The sequence below is a fragment of the Planococcus citri genome, chromosome 3 (assembly GCF_950023065.1).
Source record: "Planococcus citri chromosome 3, ihPlaCitr1.1, whole genome shotgun sequence".
NCBI lineage: Eukaryota > Metazoa > Arthropoda > Insecta > Hemiptera > Pseudococcidae > Planococcus > Planococcus citri.
The window spans coordinates 48,996,027-49,022,208 of record NC_088679.1 but is presented as its reverse complement, the minus strand read 5'-3'; the positions used below and the strand labels follow the sequence as shown (position 1 = coordinate 49,022,208).

The window sequence follows — 26,182 nt, the reverse complement described above, 5'->3', positions numbered from 1 at the left end:
CATCGGTATGACACGTTGCATTTAAATATTCATTAACCGAGTAAACCCCCGTTTTGAATATCGAACAAGCTCCCACGATATCGAAGGTTCTTCAAAGATCCCTCTAATTTCCGGGTCTTCATGTGTATGAGTACAGGCTACGTAGTTTGCATATAAACCGAGCGATTATTTATGCTTATATCCTGGAAGATCAAAAAAAGGTCTTCAAAGTTATTTACCTTTCAACCTTCCAACCAGGCGCGGATTTCTTTTGAAATTTCCATTCGAATAATAATTGCTTATTCGTTCGAATTAGATCAGCAAAGAGATCGGTTTCAATCGCTAGTATCACGCCGAGATGTAAACCTACGACTTTTTTTTTTCATTTTTCTTCTCGCGTCGCTTAGTATCACGTTATGTGTTCTTCGACGAGTTTATATTCTCGGTGCAAATTACAAGTACATACATACGAACAATAGCCAAGAGTCCAGACTACAGGAAATATTTTCACTCTGCAGGTAACTTTCAATGAATTTCCTTCATTTTTTTTCTCGCTAAATCGCGCAAACCGTAAAAAAACATCCTCGCATCATCTTTTTAAATTACACGTTTTATCGGCTACCTGTGCCTATATAATTACTACTCGTTGTAAAAAGTCTCAAGAGGTTTCAACTTTTCACCGTTTCTAATACATCGAACAATTTAACTCGCGGTAATAAAAATATGATGCAAACAATTCATTTTGTATACAAAAGTCATTAATTAAAAGCTCTCTTGTCACGCGAACCCTCGGACAACACGTACACTAAAATTAACATACGAATACAAAGCGTTTACACTACCTATGTACTTGGGCTAAGTAAGTCTGGGCATATCCTTAGTCCGTACGAGAAAATACAGGAAATGGTAAAACAGCGAAAGGTGTTTAGAAATTAAAAACGTAGGTATGGATATTTTCGCGATTGTACCTACTTGCGAGTAAGAGAACTCGACACGACAGACGGACAGATGGCCATTTTAACGTGATGTTATGTCTATGTGCAGACGCTAACATTGCCTTATTATTTTAGCAGACATATGCACACAGACATTACAATGGTGAATGGTCATTCCATCATACTTAATACACTGATTGCGATTTTTCTACATGTAACTTCAGCTTACCTCAACACAATTCAACTTTACACTCGTTGCAGAAATTAAAAAAAAAAAAAATTGATCGCGATTAGAAAAAATAAGTACCTATGCGATAATCTACCTCACACTTTTTTCTTTTTCCTGCTATCGCATCATATTCGTTTCTTTGAATATCACTTTTCCAACGTTCAATAATCCGATCGATTGAAAAATTACAAGCGAAGCAAGAAATGATGAATTGGATACCTACTCTCACAAGGAATTCAAAAGATACTTAATCGTTTATTTTTTTATTTATTCTAATTACAATTAGAAAATAAACTGATGACGTTTGGAATTCTATGCAATGATAAAAAAGAATGAAAAAAATACACTTACTATGCGCATCAATGAAGTAGGAATACATGAAGTTGGATAGCTTATTTAAAAACTTTTGGCACCTTTTTGACCAGGGATGAACATGAGTTCTGTTTAACCTCACGTTTTAACACCTGAGAGAAGTTCAACCGATCAACAAGAATTTTTAGTAGGTATCAAAAGAAGTTGGACTGAACAACCAGGTTGTGATATTTGAAAAAAAAATCAATTTGAGTGATCAGTCACTTTAGGAATTGAGGATTTTCCTCAATTTTCTCCAAAAGGTTATATTAGTTTCCAAATAAGCCAAATTCACAGATGCAATTTTGTCAGATAAAAATGTTTTCGATTGATTTTCTAATTTTTTTAAAGTGAAGACTACCATTTGACAGGTTCTGTGTTGTTCAATCAAACTTTTTTGTTTTCAATGGTTCTTATGGTTTGCAAATTTTATTGTTTAACTTTAGATCGATGATCTTTTCTGTTTTATCAAGTTATGTTCACATGTTCCATTCTGTCCATTCAAAATTAATTTTATAAGTTCTATTTTGTTGTCCTGATCTGTTTAACGTTTTATTTGATTTAATTCTGCTCGATAAGATCACTTTGTTTGCACTATTTACTGTGTTTCAGTTTTATGAAATTTTCATTGTTTTGTTTCGTAACCTATTGATGTTACTGATTGTGATCACTTTTGATCGGTTTTGTTCTGTTCTTAAACTTTTCATCTCCTGATTTGTTTCAGTTTTGTTTTGATTCGGGTTGATCTAAGTATTTTGATTCATTATGTTCTGTTCTCTTCTATTTTGTTACCTAAAATTAGTAATTTCTTTATTTCGTTCTGCCCTGTTGGATAAAATCTTTTTGTTTTCACTGCTTTATTCTAGCAGTTTCATGAAATTTTATAGTTTGGTTTACGTTTTTCTTATAATTATTGTGATTTGTTCTGATCTGTTTTGTTTTCAAACAACTCTTTTTCTTTGTGTAGTTTTTGTCAGGATTCCTGGAAAACTAATCTTACTTTTCAAAGAAAAATGATTGGATCTCATCAGGTTTGATTTGGTCTAATCAATCAGACCTGATCAGATCTGCTTAAATCAAGTTAGATCCAATCGGGTCTCTTCTATTGGATCTGATCTGGTCTGAGCAGATTTAATTTGATCAAAACTTTGATTTGACCAGATCTGATAAAGTCTAGTAAAGTCTGATCTGTTCAAATTAGATTCAGGAAATATTCAGTTGTAATAGTATGATCAAATTCAATTATTTTCTGCTGGGTTATTTTGTTCTGCTCTGATATTTTATTTGTATTTAACTCTGTCCTTTTCCATTAGATACCAGATACCTATAGACTATCCATTTCTATTTTTTTTCTGCTTCAAGTTTTATTATTATTCTGGTAGGTATCATGAAATTTCATTTCCTGGTTTGTTTTATTAGGTACTCTGATTTGTTTAGAATTCTGTCCTATTCGCGAAAATCTTTTTGTCATTATTGTAATCATTACGATCGTTTCTTGGGTTGCTTTTCACTTACTGTTATGGTTCTGGTACAATTCTCTTTTGGTTTGTTCATACACATATTTCCTTCTAGTTTTAAAGGTAGAATTCAAAGTACCTATCAATAAAGAAGTTTTTCAAATTCTAAATGGACTATACTTGGGTATAGGTACAATAACATTGGGCAACTTTAAGATAAAAATGCATACCTGAACAGTCAATAATATACTCGTACAAAGTACCACCTGAAGCGACAAAAAAAAAAAATCGACACGAACGTATCATTTAAAAAACCCATCGACTAATTATTATTCTGAAATACAACGCATCTTGGCGCCAAATTTGTTACAGAATAACGAATGCCTTACATAAGTTCATGTTAATCTATGATAATGTGCAACATTTTCTACGACTTTGACAACGGATTATTGAGCATCTCTTATATAATTTCCATCAAAGCATCGGCCGACATGGCACTTGGGAGCCTACACAAAAACATCATATACCACACGAGGAACAAGGATGTTTTATTTATGTAAAAAACATGTAAAATTTAAAATTGTACCGTAGGTACCTATATAATAAAGATGGTAGGTCGGTAGGCGTTATAGTTCTCTCTATTGTACGCCGTCATATAGGCTTAATAAGAATAGGTCAACAGTATGCAAAAATATACAATTATAAATATCGATGAAAAAAGCCAACATCTTGCGCATCTGACGTTATTTACTTTAGTTCTGAATTTGCAATTTTGATTTACTGCTTCGAGTAAGTACGTATTATATAGAGATAGTATAGATAGTTACTATATTCAGCCATAAGACAGTATATTACCACCGAATGGGTTTCGTTTCTCTAAAGTAGGAACGACATATTTATGTATTTTCATAATTTAACATCATGCAAATGGAAATACTTACTACGCAGAGAATGATTGATTCTCAACAATAGACCATTTGAAATTTTCTTCATTACTCGAATACGTCATGTGTCGTCTTTAATGTCTGAATTAGTTATGCTAAATCATGGATATGTCACACGTGTGAAATTTCAACGAGAAAAAATTTATCATGTAAGTACATATGTGGATATCGTTTTAAAAATTTTCATCGACGAAAAATGAAACATCGCACTATTGTAGTTTATTCAACTTTTCTTTATCGCACCTTTCAATCGTGGCCTGGGGAGGTTCGCATTTTTATTCTACTTCATTTATATTTCAAAATACAAAACATACAACGCTTTTCACCGAGTTGAAAAAAAGTTGTGTACGGTATTGCCTCGAAGTCTTTCAATAACGTATGAAAATGTGAAGCCATTGAAAATGCTCGAAACTTTTCAATTTTCATATAAAATTCATTTTCCATTTAAATGTGCAATCAAATGCTCAATTGTCGTTACCTACCTATACTTATGAGAGCTGGCATGATAATTATACAACGGACGATGTCGTGTTTAAAGTTGAAACAGTGTTTTTTCCATTTACAATAAAAACAGTTATTTATATCTATATTGTATGTTCATTATTTATCATTTGTAAAGGGACCTAGTGCCTGTTTACCACGGTTTACTAATTGCAAATGGGTTTCTTTTCGAGACACCCTATCAACTCAACGTAAACATTAAATCTTCTATCGGAAACTGACACTAGTTGTTAAATATTTTGTCCGGATGTTATTTTTATAACAACAGACGGAAAAGGGAAGATTAATGCTAAAATCATGTTTTATGGCTGATTCCTATACCTACTCGAGAAAGAATGTGTAACACTGATACGTGCATTTTAAATAGTCATGCTTAGGTGTTGCATCAAAGTCTACACGAGTAGGTAAGTACATTTTTTTTAACGCATTGACGTTTACTTTACAGGAAATTTGTTGACTATTAAGTCAAGTTATGATTTTTTTCTCGATTTATATAGGCACCTAATGTAGGTAGGTACATATTTGAAAATACAGCTGACTGCAGTAATTTTGAAAGACAATGCGTCATATAGACCTATACGTACGAGAGATTTAGGGAGTTTCTTTTTTAGCCTATTGTCTTCCTGCTATTTTTTTTTCAATTATTTGATTGCTTTTAGTTGCAATAACTCGTGTCAAATTGGCAAATTTGAACTCTAATGGTGACCATCGGTCATGAACATCAAAATTCATGGTATATACATATTTTTTCGGGGCCACCAACATGTAGGTACTTATACCATTGTGCGCTAGGAAAGTCGAAATTTACATCCTCATTCATTTGGATTTTTTCACATATATTTTTCTTCACAGATGTTTCCATTACACTTAAAGAATTTACCATTGCATCGACGTCGATTTGATTTATTCCTTATTTTATTATTTTATTTCTTATTTATCGACGAGCCTTTTTCTATTTACCTGCTCAAATTTTACCATCTCCCTTTCTCTCCTCTCCTCTCCTCCTATCATTGAACAAAATCTCTTCGAAAATAATAAGGCTCGCAGCACGCTCCCCAGAGCGTATCATCGAGCTACACCTTGTTGAAAAGATCACCTTTTGAATCGTATTGTAGGCACGAGAGGCGAGCGGATAAATTAAAACATCTATAAAGCAAAAACCGCACGAAAAAACCCCGTCATCGTGACTTTTTTTCTCGGGCCTAGACAATAATCAAACCCAAGGAAGGATAACGTTGTTCCGCTTAAGAAAGTGAAACGATTTTCTTTTACTTTTTTTCTTGACCTTATAATTAAGGGCCAGACGAACTTTTTTTTAACCGCGCAGCACGAAGGGTGAATTTAAATCGTCTAAACGGAATTCCCGAAAAAAAATCAACCGAAGTCTACATTCTAAAGTAGGATAATGAACTTTTTAAGAGAGAGAGTAGTTTTCAGGGAAGAATACAAATTATGTCAAGGGTGTGAAGTTTATAATTTCTCTCTTCCTCCCTTCTGGTTGTTTTCATCCTACCGCTGCAGTGACTGTGATTTCCGTTTAAATTGTTAATGGGCAACGAGTAAAATCTATAAAGATGACGTCATTAATTGCACTGCCCTGGCTCAATGCCTTCGTCGTCACTGCCACCGACGCCGCCGCCGTCGTCATTATCGTCATTGTAATGGACGTAAGTTTTTGGGGTAAGGCGCCCTGACGCCATTTTTGCACATAGCGTCTCGATGCTTCAAGAGGAGGGGCTTTACTGTAAACAAAAAAACTCCCATTTCGTTTGATTTCACGCTTATTTACCTCGTTTCTTTATGACTCTAGGTCTTTTTTCAGTTATTCTTTTCTTTTCTTCGCCTGACAAATTTCTTTCTTTTTTTTTTTCATTTTCTTCCAAACGAACGGCCAAATAACACGTGTTCGGGGTAACCGATATCCGGATTCTTGCGAATTTCAATGTTCAGGTTTTCGAACTCATCTCGCGGACACGCGAACAGATTATTCGTGCATCTTTACCTACATATATATTTTTTCTACGAGTTTCTTTTGTTTCGTTTTGTTTTTCATCGTGTTTATCTCGTTTGTGCTTCGAAACACACGTTGTTTTGATATGCCTTCGCGAAAATTGATCAGGAACGTGGATTGCGGAGGAGTTGTCCAATGACTCACCTTACTGACTCGTAATTTTGACACGTTTTGATAGATTAAGTGTGTGTGTGATTCTTCTTCCTATAAGTATTTGTTTCGTATTTTTTTTTTTCACTCGAAAATCATTCAACTCGACGTGTGTCAGACTAACAAATGAGCTATCCTAGACGGTACCGCTGAATAATACCAGTTTTATGGCAAAGACCCATTAGAATTTTACGGTCTTTTGTTTTGTTTTTTTCATTATTACTCTAAATGATTTCTATTTTACCGAAGTTAGAATTTCTATAGTCTAGTCTTCCAGTATTATTCAGTCTGGAATAAGTAAGAAAAATGAATATTTTGAGCAGTAGACAATCAAATTTGATATTTTTGCGATTAAGTATACATACTAATATCGTTTGGTTCAATGTCTTCAAACCGATTTTTGATTATGTGGGGGGGGGGGCACTTTTTTCTCTAGAAATTACATTCCCCCAAATCATAATCCGCCGAGTCATCTTTGAAAGTACTCTCCCCTCTCCCCAAAAATATAAATTTTCAAAAGCTTTTGCCCGAGAGACATTGGGATTTCCAGGGAACTCCTCAGGTATTGTTCTGAGAAACTGGTTAAAGCCATAAAAATCAACTTCTCGCAAACAGAATAGGTACCCAATGTTGTTTTACTTTTCAAATTATCATTTTTTCAAAATATTTGCCCTTAATTCGCTCGGGTCTTTTCGACTTCCATTTTCTGAAATTTGGAATTTCTAAAAATAACAGCTGTTCAAATTCAAAAAATCAGAAATATCATTTTCTACTATCAAAATTGATTTAGCATTCCAAGTTGATAAATTTCCGAAAGCTTTCACCCTCCCTTCCGAGATTTGAGTGAATGTTCGTTTTCAAAAATGGCTGGAATTTAAAAAATGCCAAAGTCTGAAATAAGTAAAATTTAATACCATCAAAAATTATGTTTTACTGCTTCCCAAAATTTAAATTCAAATTTTTTGCTCAAAAGCACCGATTTCGAAAATTTAAATTATTTGTGTTTTTTTGTGTTGAATCCATAAATTATTATTTATGGTCCAAGACACAGAACCAAAAATGACGCAAAGTTTGAAGATGGATTTTTTATATCATGTAGTCACTGGGAGTCGTAAAAAAATGAGGGCTGCAAAAAGTGGAGGTGGTATGAAAAAGTCTTTAAACGCTCTGGGGGACTTCGACACCCCTGAATACCTATCAAGAGACAGAATTCAAAATAACACATGGGACCAGAAATATAACGATTACGATTATAATCGCCGATTAGTCGGACCTTTGCGTAATTTTTCTAGTTACCTAATTTAAATGTTGATTTTATTTCTTTTTCTTGGTTTTAATTTGTTGTGAAATATTACTTTATGCTGACTTCCTATAATGGATTAAGAAGAGACTTACCCCGGCTAGATTGGTAAATAATATTACACAGAATAATACACGACACGCGGTGTTGGTAGAATTATGTATTCAATTACGATACATGTCGATTTAAACACAATTACACAATGAAACAATAATATAATAATTGCCTTCTTCGGCGAAACCGTTTAACACAATTAATACACTGATAAACTCAAATTAACCATATAAACTCAAATTGACATTACAAAGAAATAATAAGTTCAAATTAACCATTCACGCGAACGTGCCCAATAAACTCAAATTAACTGACCCGACACTACACAGTAGTACATGACGAATAACGGCCGCAGCGCCGATCACCGGACTCGACGTCCAGCTCGCGACGCTGTTCAGTGTTACCACCACAAGGGTGGTAATCTGTCCCTAATATCCCTTACAGGAACGGCATATATCCCTCTCACATATGCCCCTTCGTGTGTTTACTCGTGAGAGTAGCCACAGAGGAACATACGGATATTATGAGAGTTATATGACGCACCTGTAAGGTGATTGACCCGATGTAGGATCGGTCCCCTGCCCCCCGTGTGTTTCACTGTGTGAAAGTAGGAGCAGAGAAAATACACTTTTCACCCACGTACGTAAGTAACTGCACTCGTCTACCACCCCTGAACTCAGTGCACTGCACTGCCCACCAGCGATCCAAGAACCGAAGGCAAGCGCGAGCAGCTCACATGAGCCAGGTGTACCAGGTATGTACAGTATACTTACGAGACAGTTTCCAAAAAGAAGACTTTTCCCTAATCTATTCGAAATTTTTCTGTTTCAGCGCAGTGGCTGGAGTACCCTTCCGGTCAAAATTGGAGATAAGACAAAAGCCAAGAGGAGCGAACCGTTATTCGAATCGCAGTGGATTCTGTTTCAGGTCAGCTGTACTGCACTGTGGCAGAAATGGGCGAAATTACATCAAAAAATTTAAGAGTTGATAAAAATGAAAACTGTCAAAAAATACGTCAAAAAACATTCAAAATACATAAAACAAACACTTTTTACAAATTAATAGTGGACTTCTTTTTTATCTTCTTTTACTGGCGCTTTATATAAAAACAATAACAAATGCTTAAAAATTAAAAATTGAGCACCTCTTTTGAAAAAATTTACAATTTTGGTCCACGTGTTTCGAAAAAATAAAAATTAAGAAAAAATAAAGATTGAAAATTAAACAAAAACAAACATAAACAACAAGATAGGAAAAATGAAAAAACGGTCACGTAACCGTAAACTAGTTACTACAGGGTACATGATATTTTACACAATTCTAACATCATTGAATGAATTACAAATCGGACAAATTACACTGTTTACATCAACATCACAAAAGAAAATCATCGATTGCACACACAGGTGCGAGAAAACGACTAGCAAGACGTAATGAATCGTATACAATTTTTTATCTTTGAAGAGTCGATTGAAAATACTGGAACCGTCGGATGAAAATCGTAGATAACGTGATGGTACGACGACGAGATGGAAAATTAATTTCGTTGAGGCGGTACAGTCCCTCGCCTTTACTACGCTGAGTCGACTGGCTTTAACGTTGCCAGGAATCGTTACGACATTCGATGATTTGCTAAGTGAAGCGAAAACCCATAGCAATTAGTAACATGATATGGAAAATATCACGCCGATGTAGGCGTTGTAAAAATTTGGACAATTTTAAATTATTGAAACTACGTTAATTCACTCGATTTTGATAAAAAAAAAAAAAAAATAAATAAAAATGGTCAAAACTACGAAAATATTGGCGACTTCGAGTGAATTTTGAAAGTTTTACTGGTGAAATTTTGGCCCTAGGTCTAGAAACCTTTTTTGAATTTATCAGTACCTACTTTTTGGTGGGTAGGTACCTACAATTTTGAAGTTCATTTTTACATTGCCAAAATTTATTTTTTTAATAACTTTCCCAGTGGGAAAAGTTGAATAAAAATTTCACCAGTTTTTGTATATTGTTTAGGTATGTAACCTCTTTAGGAATTTTTAATCTTCCTCGTTCTTCGAATCGTCGAAATTGTCTTTCATCGGAGATTTGAGTTCAGCTAAGCTGGGCTCATCCTCCATTTTGGATTCGTCTGTCGCTGAGGACAGTGTCGATTGTGCCGATGTGTTCGGCGATTGAAACGTTGTATTGGCTGGCGTAGTAGCCACCGATGATGCGAATGAGGTTTGAGGTTGCGTCGGTGTATTCGGCGCTGTGCTGGTGTCCATGTGTTCGATTCCAAGCGATCGTGGGCTCGGGTTGGGTGCGAAGCTGAGGTAATTCGGTGCAGTGGATCGCGGTGACCCTTGGACAATCGGTTGAGTTGACGCAGGTAGCGCCGGTGAAGCCGGAGCTGACGGTGTAGCTTGAGCTTGAGATGCTGGCGGTGTTGCCAGACTATCGATCGATTGAAATATCTCATTCGCACTTTGACCCGAAGTAGGGGCATTTTGCGTAGTATTACGCGTTGGAGAGAATATGCGAGAGTTTACTGTGATAGTAGCCGTGCCTCCGGGTATTTTCACTGTTTGTTGTCCGAGAGCAGGTATGCTCTGTGAAGTTTGTTGATTAATACCAGCTCCAGCGGATGCTGCGTTGTCGGCAGGTGGCGTAGGAGCGGGTTGGCTCGATGGTCCAGCAACGGCGTTTGGTTGCTGGTTTTGCTGAGTATTATTATTCGCAGCGAGTTGCTGCTGTACTGAGGCGTTGAGTTCACGATCGCTATCATCGTTTCCCGCATTGGACGCATTGTCGTCGTCATTTCCTTCGTAGTTGTCATTATCATCGTTGGCACGTTCGGTGACGTCTAATGGAATCATGATAAATTCGTTGCGTACGGTCATGACGAAGTCAGTGAAGTCTTCTAGTCGGTACATTGGACCGAATTGATCAATCTCAGGTTCTAGACCTACGAAGAAATCGAGTGGTGCCATCATTTGGATGGTACCGCTGAACGTTCTAGTCCAAGTGCTGCGGAGAACTCGCTCGTAGTCTTGTAAGACTTGTTGGGGTTGTTCGCGGTAGCGAATCAATGGCATTACGTAGATTTCCTCAACTTGTCTACGTTGCAATAGGCGAAGTAGCGCAATAAATTGTTGTTCGAAATTGAACGCTGCTGTTCCATGGAATGCGTCCCAATTTCCAATCGATATCATGAGCCGCCGTGGGATCTGTGGTAATGAAGTCAAGTAATTGATAAGGTCTTGGAGCGTAAGGTCTCTGCGATATAGCGAGGGGTGGAGGAGGTCGCGCATTTCGGGTTTACGTTGCAAAATGTATTGCACCATGCCAAATACAAATCCATCGCCGAGCATTAAAATATCTTGCGCAGCTAGCGCAGTTTGAACCGTACTGTCGCGGTTGTGGATTCCGAGTAACGTATACCGCAGTGGGTATTGGTTTAGTGGGAAAAACGGACGTAAATAGTCCGTATTGATATTGTATCGCGTTCTAAAGCGATTATGATTGCGTCGTGTTTGAGCTAGCGGGTCACGACGCTGACGCGGTGCAGCGGGTCGTGCGGGGGTACTTTCCACTGTACGCCGTTGACGAGGGGGTGCAGCTGCGTTGGGTACAATTACGCGTCCTTGCGCGTCATATTGCTGTCTATGTTGTTCCAATACTGGTTCGTTCGGATTGGCTGGCGGAGGTACCGCATTGTCGAGACGCTGAGCCTGTTGATTTTGGAGCGCACGTCGTTGACGTGGTGTATTTGAAGCAGGTGCCACGGGCGCCGGTGGCGGCATGTTGTGACGTGCTGGAGCTTGGCCGCGAGGCATGCGTACATTAGCGGCTCCAGGAGCGGCGAATTGGGGTTGATAATTCGCTGGTTGTTGTTGCGGCGCTGCGGCTGCTGTACCTGGCATCGGAGACGTATTGCGTTGTTGCATTGATCCTAATTGCGGTCTATACGCGCGGTTAGTACGAGCGGCGTCGTCTTGTTGGGCTGGGGCTGCGGCTGCGGCAGCATAAGAGTGTGATGATGAGGCGCCCATGTTCACGTCCGATGACATGTCGCCGGCTACCGGAAAAAAATTCACTAGCGAACCGCTAGCTGGTTGATTAGGTAAAGTGCCCGAAGTAGAGCGATTGTCGACGTATGATTGACGTGTTCCGGATCGAGCGGGGGACGACGTGCGGCTGCTGTGGCGGCTGCTTTGTTGCGAGTGTACGCTGTTTGGCGGCGATCTGCCCGTAACAGAACCGGAACGAAGGTTGCGGACTTGCGAATCGAGGTTCGCTGCTTGATTGATGTACGAATGTAAACAAGGGTCTTTCCTCATTCTGTCTATTTCGTCTTGTGTCATGAAAAGCGTGAGTTGTCTCACGTTTGCTACTCGATTTACGTTCGAGTTGTCAATTGGTTCTATTAAATAGCAATTTTTTCCAGATCGTTGTAAGATCATGTAAGGTCCAGATTTCTTTGGGTAAAATTTTTCACCTGTTAACCTGTCACTGTTGGACAGTTTGTGATTTGTGAGTAATACTAAGTCACCTAGACGTAATGTAGTGGGGTCTGGGTGTTCCTTGTTAAAATTATATTCGTCCTCGATTTCTTTCAATCGACGTTTTTCACGTATGAAAGTTTCTATAATCTGTTTTTGTGACATGTTGTCAACTTTTAGGCTAAGTAAGTCAGTGGTGTACACTGCTTTCTTCGCAAGTTGGTCTGCAATAATGTTAGTGTATTCCAATTTTCTGGCATATACATGAATAAATTCACAACGTTTAAACTGCTCTTTGAGTTTGAGAATTTTTTCGAAAATGATTTTGTGGAAAACAGGTTTTTTCCTAGAGTTTAGCCAGTTATTCTTTTTCCATCTTTCGACGGTGTGGTTCAGTGCTTTGACTGCATAGTTCGAATCAGAAAAGCATTTGACTTTTTCAAAGCCATTTCTTTTCATCGTCATAAGTGCTATGAGTATCGCTATGAGTTCAGCATAGTTGTTGGAGACAGGAAAGTCTCCTTTCTCTCCGATCTGTACGGATATGTTTTTATTTGATTCGGGAGCGAAGCAAATGCCGATTCCAGCGACTGCATCGTCGTCACCGTTTTTGGAGCAAGCTCCGTCCGCGGTGACGCGTGCACTACCGTCTGGTTCGATGATAACATCATCTTTGTCTAGCTTGTATTCCCAGTTTTCCTGGATTGTCATTGAGGGTAATTTTGTTTTTGCTAGCTTTTGCAGCAGTTCAAGTAAGCTATGAGTGAAATTGAATATATTGTTTTTATGAGGTAATTTCTCCGAAATGGGATCTGAAATGCCCCAGGCCTCATTAGGTTTGAACCCAAAAATACCTGGAGTATTGTTTATCTCGTTTTCAATTTCATTGACGTAAGTGTACCAGTTTGCGTGTGTTGTGTAAGGATCGTGTTCCTTGTTTAATTTTGTTTTTGCTAGCTTTTGCAGCAGTTCAAGTAAGCTATGAGTGAAATTGAATATATTGTTTTTATGAGGTAATTTCTCCGAAATGGGATCTGAAATGCCCCAGGCCTCATTAGGTTTGAACCCAAAAATACCTGGAGTATTGTTTATCTCGTTTTCAATTTCATTGACGTAAGTGTACCAGTTTGCGTGTGTTGTGTAAGGATCGTGTTCCTTGTTTATTTTGGATCGCAATTTGTCACCTATAATTCGCATAGTACGTTCAACCGACGAAGATTGCGGGTTGTACGCATTTGTATGCGCAACTTTTATGTTTCTGTCTTGGAGTAGATTATACCACTCTTCACTTATAAATTGTTTACCGTTATCAGTGATAACTTTTTTGACTGTTACTGCATTTTTCAGTATGTCATTAAGTATGGTTTTCATCTCTCGACAAACGTTTTCAGCCTTAATTTCAGGCAGTGAGCGAATCCAGTTTTTACCGGTAAAAATGTCTTTAGCGACAAGTAGGTACTTAGGTTTTCCTTCTATAGCCGGAGCTGGTCCGTATAAGTCCACAGATAGGACTTCTCCAATGCCGAAGGCTTCGACTTTGCCAAATTCTATACTCTTAGGTTGCGAGTAATTTTTATTTAATTTGCATACTAGGCATGCATTGGTTATTTCGCGAATGTATTCCAGCGATCGAGGATGGTAGTAAATTCGGCGGAATGCCATGTCGAGTTTATTGGCACCTGTGTGGCCATATGCAGTATGTAAGAAATCTACAGTGTCGTAGAAGAGTTCGTCAGGTAGGTATGGCACCTGAGTTTTGTCAGGTAGTGTTTTCATTAGGATTACCTTCATCTTAACTTTTTTCTGAGTCGTATCAGATTCGCTACGAGTGTCAGGTGAAGATGAGATCTCTTCTGTAGTTTTCATTTCACGTAGGGTAAAGCGTTTTAATAGCTTTTTCTTAGCTTCAATCTCAGCTTTTTTGTCAGGAGAATGATATTTTCTTAATTTTTTAATAAGTTTAGCGCAAGTATCGTCTTTTTGTTGGTATCTTGCAATGTCGGATAGTTTAGTAATTAGCATGGGAACGTTTTCATCTAGAAAATTTATGTCAAACGTCGTGATTAGTGTTTGGAAATTTTTTATTTCCAGTTCAGGTGCTTGTAGCACGTATAGCATTCTGTTTGATGTATTTAATTTGAAACGTAAATCGAAGCAATTTAGCATCGTGATCCAGTACGCAGCTTTGCGATGAGTCTGCATCATTTCACGATACCGATTGATCGTGGCTAGTAAGTGTGATTTGACGTTGATAATACGTCCGTGTACCCACATTTGTAGCCTTTTCAGTACTTGTACAAGAGCCATCATGTCTTTGTCAAAAGGTGTAAAATGTTTTTGGTGCTCCTCGAAAGCTATCGATACGTATAAGCATACGTGTTTAATTTCCTGTTCGGTAACAGGATCAATAGTAGTGTAAAATAATACCGCATTCATTGCGTCGTCTGTAACGTGGGTGTCTAAGCAGAGTTCCCCCGTAGGAGGGGGTGGTTGTATTTTAAAGTCTTTGCAATATTCTGTCTTGAGCTCCTCGAAAGCTTTTTCTTGGAGTTCTCCCCACTCAATTTTGCCATCTTTGGCATTTTTACCTTGCGTAGTAGCATAAATAGGTGCAAGAATTTGCATGTAGTTAGGTATAAAGTTTCTGTACAGGCCAGTTAGGCCAACTAATTGTAGAAGTTGTTTCACAGTCGTAATGTGAAATTTGTCATTTTTCTGGTGTTTGTTAACAAATTCCATGAACTTTTTGACCTTTTCGCTTTGTTTAGCGACTTCATCCTTAGATAAGACGAATCCTAAGTGTTCTGCATAGTTGCGGAAAAATTGTGTTTTGTTTGGATTGAGTTTTAATCCATTTTCGCGTATTTTGTCAAATACGTATAATAATCGGTCTAGAGTCTCCTTGAATGTCGAGCCAGACACTTTCACGTCGTCTACGAATTTTGTAATTCCTTTTTGGTCAGGTATAACCTTATTTATCATGTAGACAAATTCGCCGCTTGAAATGTTCAAGCCGTAAGGTAGTCGACAAAATTCGTAGACTTGGCCGCATACCTGAAATGCTGTAAATTGACGAGACGCTTCGTCTAGTACTAATTGCCAAAATCCACAAGTGAAGTCCAGCGTGCAAAAAAGGTTGTCACCTTGGTTTTCGTAGATAATGTATTCTACAGTGTTAGGCTCAGTGAGCACTTTTTGCAGTACTTTATTCAATTCGTCGGCGTCTAAACATAGTCGTATGTCACCGTTTTTCTTAATAACAGGTGCAGTAGTATTTATGTAGTTAGACCTTGAAGGTCTTATGATGCCGAGTTTTAGCATTTTAGATATTGTACGTCGGAGCGCTTCAATGATTTTTTGGGAGGGTCTGAACTTTTCACCTCTCCACTGGCCTAATGGTGGGATTTTTCCATCTTTAAATTTAAATTTGACTGTTTCGCCACGGTATCGGCCAGCATTGAAGCTGAATATGTCTGAGTAGTTTTTTAGTTTGTCCCAAGCGTCATTAGCTTCTTGTAAGGTTATGTCACCTTTTATGACTAGGTTATTGAGATCAGTTCTCATGTTTTTTAGGTAAAGCTCTCTAGCTTGGTTTTGTTCGTGAGCCCAGTCTTCATCCATGTAGAATGTGTTTTGACTGATTAAACGAATAGCTTCACGTTTATTTTTTCTGTGGACTGCAATCTTTTTGACTGGGTAAATATCATTGATTTCAGTTTTATTTAAAAATGGAATTTTAAAGGACTTTGCCTTTTCAGGGTGACACTCGGCATATTCATGCCCCTCGCGGTGGTTTATGACTATGCCAAGGTGGCGCATCGATAATCTGCCAATTAATAGTGATTTACCTGTTGTGTCAAGTACGTAAAATGGCATACATACCATATGGGTACCTAGTCGTACACATATCTCGACGCAGTGCGTCATTGCTTTAACTAGTGAGTTGTCTGCCATGCGTAAATTGACAGGATTGTTCAATTTTACGTAACGTATCCATTGTGGGTGTTCTCTTGTAATGTAGTCAACGAGAGTTTTCGTCATTACGTTGGGGAGAGCCCCCGAATCCAACTGAGCTGGTAATGGCATGTCGTTAATAAAAATAGGTATCGCTGTAATATGGTCAATCTTCATTAGACTGGGCAATTGAGGAACTGAGTCCTGTGTAACATTGTCTTCGTAGACCGTTGGTATCACGTTTATACCCACATTGTGTATTTCAAACGTTGGAACTACGTCGTCGGGTTCATCGAACCCTGAGTCAGTGTCATTTTCGAGAGTGTTTTCGTTAATATTTTCAATGTCAGGTTTAGTGATTTCTACGACGTTGTAGTAATGTTCTCCATCGTTAGGATCATGTTTTTCAAGCATTACTAGTGGCGGATCAAAACCACCTTTTGTTTCTTGAGGAATAAACCTGATGTTGTGAGTATTGAGTTTCATAATGTCATCAAGCTCAAGTATAGCTTTGTTTAATTCGATATTGGGATCGCATTTTAATGCTTGGTCGTCGCAAATTTCTATTTTGTTGTCTTTGGACACTTTTATTGTTTTTGGTCCTAAAGGCGAATCGTATGCATAGTATTTTGCATTGTCAGCAATGTTTGCCATCGAAACTGGTATTTCGACTAATTTTCTTAATTTTATTTCTGGTGGTTTAGTGCCATCGTCTACAATTTTTACAGTATGAGTATATAGGTCCTCTATGTCGGCCATATTGACCAAATATTCATTTAATCTGTCGTTTGTAGGCGACTTCTTCGCTTCGTCTTTCACGATTGTACGTTTTTTGTCGCCGTCCTGAGCGATTTGTTTTCGACCTAGTGGCGAATTGTAATCGTAGAGTCTTGAAAATTTGGCAGCTTTTGCTGGTGGATCGTACGTAATTTTGTGAAATGAACCTTTATGTCCGTCGGGAATGTATTCCCTTCGTTCATATTCACCGGAGATTGGACTGCAGTGAATTCGTTCTGCTAATAATTGTACTAAAGCACGCATTGTGCTTCTGTTTATTTGGACTTGGTCGTCCTTATGTTCATGTGAGGATTCTTCAGACTGTTCAGTCTTAGGATGTACTCTTTCATTGTCAGATAGGTGGATGTTTTCGTATTTGAGTAGATGCTGGCACATCATATCTAGTATAACTGGGTACATAGCCATTTCTGGATAATGTCTGTTCATTGTGTTTGAAAAATGGAACGTGTTTTCCAATGGCATTATTTTGTTATCCGTAGATGCTTCCGGTAGTTGAAAATGTGTGTCATCAGTGTGTACGCATGTTTCAGTGCGTAAAAATTGGTACGCTAGGTCGCGTATAAAAGTGATTCGCGGATCTTCCGCAATACGAACGAATATATCGCGAGTTTTGCTATATTTGCCTATTTTGACGCCGTATTTCGGGTTGCGGTAAGGTAGTACAACAGGCATCAGGAGTATGATGTGTTTAGCCTTGTGATCATCGAAAATCATGTTTACAATTTTACGTAATTTCTCTTCTGTTTTATCGAATGGTTCGTTGAAGAAATTTAATTCTGCCTGGCAAGCAGATAATATGAATGTTGCGTTAGGTGTAAATTTCGATTTTTTGATTATATCGTGGAGGTCATTGAGCTTAATTTGCTCTTGTATGCAAGCAGGTAGATTGTATTGTCGTTTGAATGTACCTCTACGAATATAGTGTACGAGGCTGTCGCCAACCCAAATGTAGTCATCAAGTATAGACGAGTCTGGCTTAATCGGAGTCTCATTTGTACTAGGCGCAGACTCCTGATCGCCTAGTTCTTGGCGTTTCCCTGCGCCGTGTTAGTTGTATTAGGCTGGGGTGTACCAGTGGTGGTAGATGCAGTTGTATTAGGCGCAGTGGGTTGCGGAATGGGTCCAGTTTGTGTAAATGGACTCGTAATTGGGGCCTGCTGTGAAGCCTGTATGGTGGGTTGGGGCGTGGTGGGTGGTGGCGGGGTATTGAATTGGATACCTGCTACGTTAGCAGCAAGAGTTGCCATCGCTGCTTGCGATTGTTGTGCTTGTTGCATTTGCAACATTTGTTGTACTTGTGTTGCAGTAAAAAATGTTTCCTGAGGCAATGTAGCCGTTGGCTGGTGTTGTTGTTCCTCCTCTTCGAGGTCAACAACATTACCATATTGATCGTATGCGATTACATAAGCCGGCACCGTATTGTCCGTTTCCGTATCGATATCAGTTACGTTTACTGAGTGTGTATTATTGTAAGGTACTTCAATTTGACCTGAGTGAGGTGAAAATTCACCTAGACAGTTACCTTCAGCATCGTAAGCTAAATATTTCACTTCCAGAGGCTTTGCTCTGTGTTTATTATTTTGGAAATTGGGTGGTGGAAAATTTGGCGCTTTACCATTTGTTATCGCGAGTACTCCCGGTGTAGGGGGGGCTGTAAGCGCGAGTGGACCTCTATTGGGAGGAGGAATGTTATAACCATTTCCTATCTGTTTGTACCCCATCGTAAAAGGGTTAAGTGGTATTCCATTTATTGCACGTCCTTGCATGTCGTGGTGCGCGAAATTTCCGCTTGGTTGGTCTTTAGGCGGTTTCATGTCCGCATTCCAACGGTTGTTGAGTATCGTATCTCGAGGTATGTTTGTGCGTCGAGGGTTACCGTTTGGTCCACGCTCAAATGGTTCCAGTTTAATTTCCTGGTGCCAAAGTCGCTGATAATCGTCTGCAATGCTCTGCATTTTTTCAATAAATTCAGTAACCGTCGTGTTGTTTGTTATAGGTAATTCTCTGTGGAATTGTTTTGGCATTTTAGTCCTAAACATCTGTAATAGGAATTCTGTACCGCGATGATTTGATTGCGCTAATGTCTTTAACCATCTTGTTAAAAATGCTACGAGTTCTGGCAGAGTCTTAGCGGAATTGACCCTGTCGCACTGAAGTTCAGCTTGACCTTGTATGGTTGCATTCCAGTAATATTTGAGGAAACTGGTTTTCGTCGCTTCGTACGTGTCAGTGCTGCGGCACGTTTGTCGCCATTGGGCGGCGTCCTTCGTAATGACTACGGACTTAAACGCAGCCGCTTTGTGCTGATTTTCAATTTTGTACATCGCCATATGATCTTCAAAGGCTTCAATGAATTCGTGGGGGTGCCACCGATTCTCCTCTGTGTATGTAATGCCGGCGTTCTTCATGATACCGAAGTCAATACGAGGTGGTTGTAAATTGCCTTGAATAGCTGTAAATTGTTGGTGCGGTGGCACCGCGTCGTATTTATCTTTTAGACGGAAGAATTCAGTTGTTAGTACTTCGTGGTTACGAGTATTCCTTTTAGTTTCAATTATGTTTTGACGTAATGTTTCGTCTGTATTGTCTGCACGTTCGGTAAGTTGTAGTACCGAGTACTGTGTGCTTGTTTTTAATTCAGCGAATTCAGCTGCGTGCTCAGTGGCCCAAGTGTTTATGTTGTTAATCGATTGTCTCAATTCGGCGAGATTAGTCTCCGATGATGTTAGTCTAGGGTCGACATTGCGAACAAAATTAGCTGCATTCGCAGCTGATATAGCAGCTTCTTGCGCGGCAAGGCGCGAATTCTGAGCGGCTTGGCTGCTAGTTGCCACTTGGTTATTAAATTGTTGTTGCTGAATGTACAGCTCTGTCAAATGTTCTCTTTCTACCGCGAATCCTTGTTGGATTGTAGCTTTCAAGTATGCGCAATTGATTGCTTCGTCATCCTCAGGTAGATCCGGGAAGTTTATATTCGGAATGTTATTATTCCCAGCCATTTCGGGTTTAGTTTCGGAGATTGGCTGTAAAGTAGATTTTGGCACACTACGGCGCGATGTGCTCTTTCCTTGTAACGCACGTTCGTTATAATCTACTCGTGTGGTGGTCCGAGTACTGCGGCGCAGTGGTGTATTGGACATAAAATAAATTCTCTAAACGTATTCGAAAAATATTTTTATTGTATAAAATACTTGAAGCAAGTTAAGAATATTCACGAGGTAGTAATAAAGAGAAAATTAGTAGGTACTGCGGCGGTACCTTCACACGAGACGCGCACTTGAAAAATTGGCGCGAACTCGTGGAATCGTTTTAACCGTTGAGACGACGGCGGCAGCTGCAGCTACGGCGATATCGTCCGATGTTCGATGCAACGAGCGGGTGCAGCAGCGGCGTTGGCGGGCCGGCTGCTACTGTACGATGCACTGTTCTATCTAAAAACGCGGGAACTTTTCTTCGGCCTTTTGTGGACGCTTATTCTCCGGAAAATTCACACGAACAAAAGCGAAAAAAGCTCCTAATATTATCTAGATAAATTTAGCGCAGTATTTATCATGCAAATTGGGCCAGGGAGCCCAAATTAAGCTCACGCGGATGCGTGTATAAGCAGGAAAAATGCACTAAATTTAATTTCAGATTGCAGTTAGGCGCCAATGTGAAATATTACTTTATGCTGACTTCCTATAATGGATTAAGAAGAGACTTACCCCGGCTAGATTGGTAAATAATATTACACAGAATAATACACGACACGCGGTGTTGGTAGAATTATGTATTCAATTACGATACATGTCGATTTAAACACAATTACACAATGAAACAATAATATAATAATTGCCTTCTTCGGCGAAACCGTTTAACACAATTAATACACTGATAAACTCAAATTAACCATATAAACTCAAATTGACATTACAAAGAAATAATAAGTTCAAATTAACCATTCACGCGAACGTGCCCAATAAACTCAAATTAACTGACCCGACACTACACAGTAGTACATGACGAATAACGGCCGCAGCGCCGATCACCGGACTCGACGTCCAGCTCGCGACGCTGTTCAGTGTTACCACCACAAGGGTGGTAATCTGTCCCTAATATCCCTTACAGGAACGGCATATATCCCTCTCACATTGTTATGACTGAGAAGCTTCAATCCTTTCATCATCATGACTTTGTGTGTAAGACAGAAATTTTTTTAAAACCCTTTCTGAGGAGTAAATCTTTGAGTAAGAGGTCCATCAAAAATGTTTTCTTTGGGTCTCTGTAACCTTTAAAAAAATGGGTAGGGATCCATTGAGCAATGAGCAAAAAATGGATGACATTTTCTGACATTTTTCAACAGAATTAAACTTTCAAGTTCTCCTCATCCATAGTAGTATATAGACATTCTTTTGCAGGAGGCAACGTTCTTTTTTTTTTTTTTTTACATCTTTAACCCTTTCGCGCCAAATATTGGTTTTGCATCCCACCTCCAATTTTTTTACATTAAATCGTTCCTTGGGCATCTCTAAGCAACATAAGTTTGTTACAGTTTTTTTCCTCAACTCACACTCAAGATATTGAGGTGAGAACACGTATGTCCCAGCCTTGGACTTTGAAAATTTGTCCCGGGACAGCATATGTCCCATCAGTGCTTGAAATTTGCAAAAATTGTTGGGAGAAGTGGGACAATACCAATAATATCATTCCAGTATGCAAAAAGTCATGTAAAAAATTTGTATTTTTGGATGAAAATGTGGAAAAATTTCGAAAAAACACACTTATGCTAATAAAATCTTAAAATTTCAAAAAATTGACATTTTTATGAAATTTTACCAAAATTGAGACATCAATTTCCTTTGATAGAGGATTGCTCTGTGAGTAATGTATCAAATTCGATGAAATTTGGACATAATATGCAGAAAAACATTCCTGACAGGCTGAAATCGTCCTTTTTTCGATTTCTTGAAAAAATAACACCCAAAACAGCTCAAAAATATCAAAAAATTATTGAATAAAACTTATTTACGTTTTTGTTTTTGAATTTGCTCCCTCAAAAATGAATCAAAATTAATTTTTTTTATACCAAAATGTAGCTTATTCTATCCATTTTTAAATATAAATTTGTTGCCGGGCACAATCACTCCCTGTGTTTGCAATAAATTTTTAATTACTGCCAACTAGTTGCTCAGATTTCACATTTTTACTGAAAAACACGTTTTTGCGGAAAAAATAATTCACAGTGTTGCTATAACATGAGCGAAAAAATTGCGAGTGGTCTCAATTTATTCCTGACACCTTACTCTACTGATGGGACCTAGTCCGAGGGAAAAATGTGTCCCAGAAGTTCCCAGCAGATTTGTTCAAAGTTGCTGGGACATATGCTGTCCCGGCCGGCGTGAAATGGTTAAAACACAAATCAACTGTGAAAAGTGATGAAATAGGTACCTACTATACGAAGAGTATTGTAGATAATAAGAATTTTCTTCCAAATTCTCCGTGTCCGTGAAGCAGGATTATAAATTTCAACGAACTGAGGTCTGTTTGAATAGGCACACAAAATAAGACAATCATTTTTGTTCTAAAAAGCTCGACTGGGAAAATTATTCAGAAACATTTCATCGCATGCACTACGTTCTCCTTTTTTCAATCAGCGCAGTAAATCGACGACAACCAGATACCTTCATTGTAGAATTTCCCCATTTAATTACAAAAAAAAAGGAAAGAAAAAGGTGCTGACGTAATGAACGTATACGACTGTAGGCATCGATAAGTAGATACAGGTACACAAAAAAAATTATACCTACAGTGATAAAGCTGCTTACCATAAAATGTTCGACTGGCCAATGACTGAAATTAAGCAGGTAAAAATGTAAAAATTGCTTCTACTAATGATGGTAATTAATTTGTACGACGAATTTTGTAAACTAAGGTTTTTGAAATATTTTTTCAACCATCATAGAAGCATTCTTCGCATTCATTAGCATTCGCTGATGAACTTCTCTAATCGGTATACAATCTACTGGCGCAAGAAAGACATAATTAATATTGCCAGGTTAATTTAGTTTTAATAGTCCATTAGGAACAGAAACGAGACGTGTAAAATGAGGAAATAATTCACAGTAGGACTATAAAATAGATATTTTCGACAAATTTTAATATATTTCTGGATACCTATTTAAGCTTAAAAGAATAGGTACTTATGAACAATATTAGCATACTCAAGTGTCTAATCAAAATACAGGCATAATTTTGTTCAAAGTGCACGTCGAATAACTTCTTGGTAGAACAGAAATACCAAACCAAAAAATAAGTATAGGTATTTAGATCTATTTGTTAGGGAATTTTATCAAAATTCATATCGCTGTCTTTTCGGCACTAGTTCGAAATTTCAACTCGAATACCTCCGTTTATCTACCTACACGAATTAAATAAAATAAACCCATCGGTCTATGTCGAAAGTCCACTTTATTTTTTGCCTCTTTATATAGGTATCTAATACAAATACATCACGATATATGTACAATCGCGATCGATGGTATCGACAAAATGACATAGAAAAACAATCAGAGATTTTAGGAAAATTTAACGCTCATCTGCGATGATTTCGAAGCCTTGTATGCATCGAATTCGGCAACTCTTCTTGTTGCCAACTCTGCTCAAATCAAATCATTAAAAAGTGGCATTTTATTACCGCCGCTCGTTGGAATGCGGTTTCTTTCGTATCCACTCGTGTGGAATACTTAAAAAAAAACCGGCTATCAAAAAAATGTGGTTCGATCTGGCAACCGAGTGCAACTGTAAATTATTATTTTATACTGACGACATAGAGAACAGGAAGAAGGGAATTCAACTAATATGGCCTTAGGCTTATTATGGATTAGGCGAAAAAGGTTAACACAACTTGCATAGGAACTACTTCATTAGGAGCCGCGTATAAGGTACTTCTAAGTTCATATATCGGTCCCCCTCTAAACGTAAACCGACGCGGATACCTTGAACTATCACATCGTCTGTCGTCGTATAGTTTTGATCAAATTTCAACTGTCCACTAAATAATCGAGATAAAATCTGTAATATTCACTCGAGTTTCCTTTTTCCTTTCCCCCATTTAGATAGTATCCCAAGGCGAAAAACGAAAAGGAAAAAATTAAAAAAATTAGAAAAGAATGAAAAATAGTTATACCTGCCTAAATAATACTTATTCAAAAAAATTTCACAATATTTGAGCATAAACGCGCGGATATGTATTACGCATAATACATATTTATGACAAAAAAATCCAAGGTAATCCGTAGGCTGTACACAAGTTTACCGAAGTGCTTTCAATTTACTTAATTTCAACGTTTACCGAAGCAGTTTGCGCTAATTTTTGTTTCAGAAACACTCGGGTCTCGAATGCAGATTCAGAGGAGATGGAGAAAAACAGAAACTCAACCTCGAGACTGATTTTCCTTCTTCGTTGAAATCACACATAGGATGGTCGATCGTGCAAACGAAAGTGGGTTGAGGATTACAAGCTGTTAAAACCGGCAATTAAATTGTACTTTACGTCGTGAAATATGAAGTCCTAAAACAATATGACCATCGTTGGCTGATTCCAGTCATTTATTTTTCGTGAATTCTTCATAAACAACGGAACCGCTATCTCGGCTAGACAACGATGACTGGCGAAAAACATAGTCCACATCGTCGATGGCAAATGATGGAGAATTAATTTTTAAAATGGTTTAGAGTAGCGTGTACGACGAGTAATAATTCACACCTAGTTATCGATGTAAATTATTATAAACGTCCAGATTTATCGAGTTACGAGTTCATTACAAGAGTTGTAGAGTTGTACTAGATATTTTACATTCAATTCCATCTTCGTGTGCGATACAGTTACAGCATCTTCTAAAGGCTATAGGCATTAGCTAATGCGTGTAGTTGGCTACTTAATGACTTGAGTGATCTTCAGAAAGATATTTTACTGTTCATTGAAGAATAAATTGCATCGATTATCGACTCTTGAAGTCTTGAATGCTTAGTGATGGAGCTTTTTTTTCTCTGTGAGGCGAGGTGAGATCTCGTTGAGATGAACGCAAGATTTGCTAATTAATTTTCTATTCCAAAAACGTAAAAATCGAGAAATGAAGTATTATACAATCACTTGAATAGAAAGAGATTTGCCTATGTGCTGCACAAAACACGAAATTTTCCATTTTTGAAAAAGTAATTAAAAAAATAAATTGTTTAGATTATTTAAATGCCCCCTAACCCATTATGAGTGGAATGAACAAATAAAGTCTTACCTAGGTATGTACTATTATAATTATGAATAATTGTCCCTCTTCAAAATCAAAATTAAAAGGACAAACGTCTTGAGGTGTCTTAAATTTTGAAAATGTTGAATTTTTAAATAGCGTATTGTCCCTTCAACTTTGAAAATGAACAATTTGTCATAAAAACATTTTCTGTTCGTGCATTCACGCACTAGGCAATTTCTCATTTTTGGTGATTTTTTTAAAATTTTAGTTCAAAGAATGGTGAAACATTTTCAATTTATAGATAGGTAGTAATGAAAATGAGTATACCTACTCTAGTGAATGAAAAAGAAAATGTTCTTATAACAAATTGCCCTTCTCCAAAATTGAGGGCCAAGTACAATTTGAAAATTCAGAATTTTCAAATTTTAGAGCGCGCCAAATTTGAAAATTTTGAATCAAGTTTGCTCCTTTAATTTTAAATTTGTTATAATTACATTTTCTTTTAGTGAATTTTTTCAAAATCGGAATAATTCCCCGTTTCGTCAAGCACATAACTCCTTCAAATTACCAGATTGGCAACCAGCCTTTTTTTTTCAAATGCATCTGATGGAGTTCGCACTTCGCAGACTATTGAGAAGCGAAGTAGGCCCACAGCAGATGTGATTTTGGGGTTCCTTCGCTTTACAAAAAATGAATTTGAGGAAAATTGATATTTTTTTGGATGAATCATAAATTTTCAAAAACATTGAATTGAATTTTGAAAGTCTAATACCTATAAGACTGATATACTAACTTATTCGTCAAGCT

The 26,182-nt window shown here is 37.8% G+C and overlaps 1 long non-coding RNA gene across 1 annotated transcript; it reads left to right on the top strand.

The window, feature by feature from the left end:
• Positions 1-163: 163 nt before the first annotated feature.
• On the top strand, positions 164-24,968 carry LOC135838618 (uncharacterized). Its single transcript, XR_010557442.1, has 2 exons — positions 164-497; positions 24,508-24,968. It is a non-coding gene; the product is annotated as an uncharacterized LOC135838618 (long non-coding RNA).
• Positions 24,969-26,182: the final 1,214 nt, after the last annotated feature.